The sequence below is a fragment of the Durio zibethinus genome, chromosome 17 (genome assembly GCF_047325235.1).
Source record: "Durio zibethinus cultivar Kanyao isolate XHJ-2024 chromosome 17, ASM4732523v1, whole genome shotgun sequence".
NCBI classification, from domain to species: domain Eukaryota; kingdom Viridiplantae; phylum Streptophyta; class Magnoliopsida; order Malvales; family Malvaceae; genus Durio; species Durio zibethinus.
In genome coordinates, this window is record NC_143178.1 from 24,512,453 (window position 1) to 24,517,742 (window position 5,290).

The window sequence follows — 5,290 nt, forward strand, 5'->3', positions numbered from 1 at the left end:
AAAAGAATTTTTATTATATTGAAGATTTTCTATAAATATTTCAATACACTGATAATATTTTAAAAAATCTTTTCACCTAAAAATTTCGTAAAACATCACTACTTGAAATACTTTTAAAATCTCATCATTGGATAAAAGTTTTTTTTCTCATTTTTATTATTTATTCTTAATTTATTAATTAATTTTTATTATTCTATTAAAGAAAATTTTTATTGTATTGAAAACTTTTTATAAATACTCCAATATACTAGTAGTATTTAAAAAAAAAAATCTTCTCACCTAGAGATTTCGTAAGTATCACTACTCAGAGTACCTTTGAATCTTATCGTTGGGTAAAAATTTTTCTTTTCTTATTTTTTTATTAATTTTGTATTATTTTTATTTAATTATAGTTATCAAAAAATTTTATTATTTATTTTTATTAATTATTATTATAAAATAATAAAAAATTATTTTGGTAAATTTAAACATTTTTATATGCATAAATATTAATAATAAAATTTAAAATAACAAAAAATAATATTCAAAAAAATTTTTTTAAAATTTTTTTTACCTAAACTGGACCGCTCAACGATCCGGTCAATGTCGGTTTTGGCCGCTTCAATTGGATCGATCGAGAGGCAAAAGGGAGAACAGGTTGTCGGGTCGAGTGCGTGGATCCTCTGAGGTCGAAACGATATCGTTTTGCTATCTTCCTAAATAATGTCATTTTGAAAGCCTATTTAAAGGTCAAATCAACTTTTTTTTCAGTCTTTTTTTCTCTCTCTTTCTCTCAGTCTTTCTCTTTAAAATCCAGAATTCGATGACTGCTCTGTCGCGTAAGCCACCGTCGGTGGTCGCCTACCGTCGTCTGTCGATCGTCGAAAAAATTTAAAAATCTCTTAGAATCTTCTTTTCACCTCCCTAAACACGAAACCGAGCTTAGTTTCATAAAAGGAGGCCTTGAACCGCATAATTTAGCTTGAAAGATTTAGCCAAAGTGACTTTTCTGATTTTTTTATTTTTTTTATAGATTGGCGCTGTGATTCTCGTTCTAGGGACTGTGGTTTTGCTTGTGTTTTGGTGGTCGATTTTTTTTGCAAGAAGCTTTTTTTTTAACCTAGCAGTATCTTTTTTTTATATGGTTTTTTGTTGTTTTTTTTTATAGGGTCTCTAAGCTTCTCTACCTTCTTTTTTACCAGTTTCATTGCTCTATTTATAGAGTAAAAAAGAAGATCAAAATTATAAAAAATCTAGAATTTTGGTGACCTTGTATTAAAGTAGTCATTGACTGTCAGAATGGCTACTAGTGGCTGTCAGGGTCGAGGCGACTTGTAGGCGATTGGCAGTGCGATTGTCGACAGTCGACAAAAAAGTTGACAGAAAGAAGAAAAAAAAAGAAAAATAAATAAATAAATAAAATGGTGTTAACATATGTTCCTCTTTACCTATTTTTTAGAATCAAGAATAAGACAAAAACTAACAGACAACCATTTGATTCGAAAAAAGAGGAAACATTGGGCATAAAACCTTTTTTTTTTTTTAAATTTAAAAAGCTCCTCTAATCATAGGCTCAACTACTTTAAAAAATCATCTTGAAAAAGCTACTCTAAGCAGAGGCTTCATAACTTTAAAAATTCTTAAAAATGTTCCTCTCAGCAGAGACTCAACAACTTTAAAAATTCATGTTGAAAAAGCTCTTCTAAGTAAAAGTTCAACAACTTTAAAATTCTCATCTTGAAAAAGCTCTTCTCAGTAGAGGCTCAATAACTTTAAAATTTATCTTAGAAAAACTCCTCTCAGTAGAGGCTTCATGAATTTTAAAAATATAAATGGCTCACCTAAGCAGAGATTCAACAACTTAAAATTTCATCTTGAAAGAGGTTCCTCTCAGCAGAGGCTCAACAATTTTAAAATTTCATCTTGAAAAAAGCTCCTCTAAGCAGAGACTCAACAACTTTAAAATCTCATCTTGAAAAAGCTCTTCTTAGCAGAGACTCAACAATTTTAAAAATTTTTGAAAATACTCCTCTCAGTAGAGGCTCAACAACTTTAAAAATTCATCTTGAAAAAACTTCTCTCAGTATAGGCTCAACAACTTTAAAATTAATCTTGAAAAAGCTCATCTCAGTAGAGACTCAACAATTTTAAAATTTTATCTTGAAAAAGTTTCTCTCAGTAGAGGCTCAATAATTTTAAAAAAAATCATCTGTTCTTAAAATTGAGTTCTCATCTTTGAACAAGTAAATTTTTCTCTTTTAAAATATTTTGTTTGATCATTGTCTTCATCCGAATATCAAAATCTTGTTTTTCATTAAGAAATGAAAAGTTTATGTCTTTATTATAATTGCTCATAAATGCATATACTAAGTGCTCTAAATGCAATGCATGTAATACAATCAAAATTATGCATTGTAGTAAAAAAGTTCTCGAAATCTCTTACTTTTTGCTTCTTTTATCTGAATTCTCAACAATTGTTATATTACTAATTTGTTCTTAACATCTGACCATTGTATTCTTCTTTAACAATATTTTTTCTTTAAAAATCTACAACATCAATGTCTTGTCATGCTTTTCTTATCATTTTCTCATATGCCTTTATCAATTTTTTTTTTTAAAAAAGTAATGCTAAGATCTTTCATGTTTTTTTTTTTTATCATTTTAAGTTCAAGACAAACAAAATGCAATCACACATTTCTCCTATTTAATTGTAAGGTGAACAGAAATATCAAATGAGAATAAAGGAATGGATAAGTATTATTAAAGAAAAGAAAACATATCTCATTAAACTGATAATAAATGCATGGCAAAATGTTTGAGTCTAAACAAAGGTGCCTAAATAATGATCATAAGATAATCATGAACAAAATATTCTCAGATTCTTCTTTTAAAACTAAATCAAATGACTTCCTTGATCCTTCAAAATTTTTCAAACTACATTTGCCTCTGTGTTGTGAGATCTTTTTTTGATGATGCTTTTTTTTCGCATTTAAACTACTTTTTCAGTTTTTTAGCTTAGATAAGTCATAATTTTTCTTTTTTTTTTTTTTAAGCAAAATATTTCTTTACAGCATCTGAATTTATTGGAGTAGGTAAATCATCTTCATCCATCTTTGCCAAAATTAATGCCCCACTAGAAAAGGCTTTTTCACCATGTACGGGCCCTTCTAATTTGGTGTCCATTTTTTTCGATTATCATGTTGATTTGGAATGATTTTTTTTAGCACTAAGTCTCATTCCCTAAAGTGACGAGGATGAATTTTCTTATCATGTACTCTTATCATCCTCTTTTGATATAATTGATCATAACAAAGAGCTAACAGTCTTTTTTCTTCAATGAGGTTTAATTGCTGGTAGTGATTTTGAACCCATTTTGTTTCTTCTAACTCTACCTCTATCAGGACTCTTAGCAAGGAAATTTTTACTTTGATTGGTAGTATAACTTTCATTTCATAAATCAAAGAGAACGGGGTGACTCCAGTAGATATTCAGACTGATGTTCTATAAGCACGTAAGGCAAAAAATAGCTTCTCATACCAATATTTGTAAGTATCAGTCATTTTCTCTAGAATTTTTTTGATATTCTTGTTCGTAGCCTCCACTGCCCCATTCATTTTTGGACAATACGATGCAAAATTATGATGACAAATCTTGAACTGAGTGCACACTTCATCCATCATTTTACTATTTAAATTTTTGGAATTATCAAAAATAATTATCTTAGAAAGCCCATATCTGCATATTATCTTCTTTTTTATGAATTTGTAAACCACAAATCAGGTCACACTAGCATATGATATAGCTTCTACCCATTTGGTAAAGTAATCAATCATCACAAAGATGAATCTATGCCTATTCGAAGCTTTTGGAGTAATAGGACCAATGACATCCATGCCCTACATAGAAAATGGTCATGAAAAAGCCAGAACGTGTAATGTTGATGGTAGAGCATGAATCTTGTCAACATAAATCTGACAGTTATAGCATCTCCTAACATAATCAATACAGTCGCCCTCCATTGTTAACCAATAATAGCTAGCTCTCATGATTTATCTAGCCATCATATGACCATATACATGTGCCCCACAAACTTCATCATGTACTCATTCAATAATCTTTTTTGCTTCAGTTATATTTACACATCTTAAGAGTACTTGATATTGACCTTTTTTATAGAGGACATCTCCATCCAAGAAAAAACTCATAACCAACCTTCTGATAGTTCTTTTATCATTTTTTGTCACATGTTTCGGGTATTGCTGACTCTTAATATATTGCATAATGTCATGATGCCATGTCCTCCCATCAACTTCTGCTTTGACACCTAAGTAATATACTGGTACATCATTCACATCCAGCTTGATGGGTTAGATTTTAGTATTTGCATCTATTCTGATCATTGCAGCTAGAGTAACCAGTACATCTACAATTTAATTTTCCTATCTAGGTAGATGCTCAAACTAAATTTTTTTAAATTGCTTGACTAACTTAGAGATGTATTTATGGTATCGGATCAACTAAGAATCTCTTATCTCTCATTCATCTCGTAACTGATAAATGACTAGAGCTGAATCTCTAAACACATCTAACACTTTGATATTCTTTTCAATTGCTGCTTGCAGACCCATAACACAAACCTCATATTCGACTACATTATTTGTGTAATTAAAATTTAACCTGGTTGTGATAGGGTAATAGTGCCCATTAGGAGATATCAAAATTACCCCAATACCATGGCCTAAAACGTTAGCAGCTCTATCAAAATACATTATCCAAGATTTTACAACAGGTTTATTTTCGTCAATGGCGATCACATCTTCATCAAAAAAATCTAATTTCATTGGCTAATAATCTTCGACTGCACGATTAATAAGGAATTTGGCTATTACACTCCCTTTAATAATCTTTTGAGTCACATAAATAATATCATACTCTAAAAGCATAATTTGTCACCGTGCTATTCTCTTTGTCAATGAAGGCTTCTCGAAGATATACTTAATAAGATCCAACTTTACTATGAGCTAAGTGGAATGATAAAGCATGTATTATCGAAGCCTTCGAGCTGTCCAGGCCAATACACAACACATCTTCTCTAATGGTGAATACTTGGACTCATAATCAGTGAATTTTTTGCTTAAGTAGTAGATTGCTTGTTCTTTCTTGATGGTTTCATCTCTTTGCCTCAACACACATCCCATTGAATTTTCATGCACTATTAAGTATAAAATCAAAAGTTTCCCTGGAACGAACGACACCAATACGGACGAATTTGATAAGTATTCTTTGATTTTGTCAAAAGCTTCTTAACATT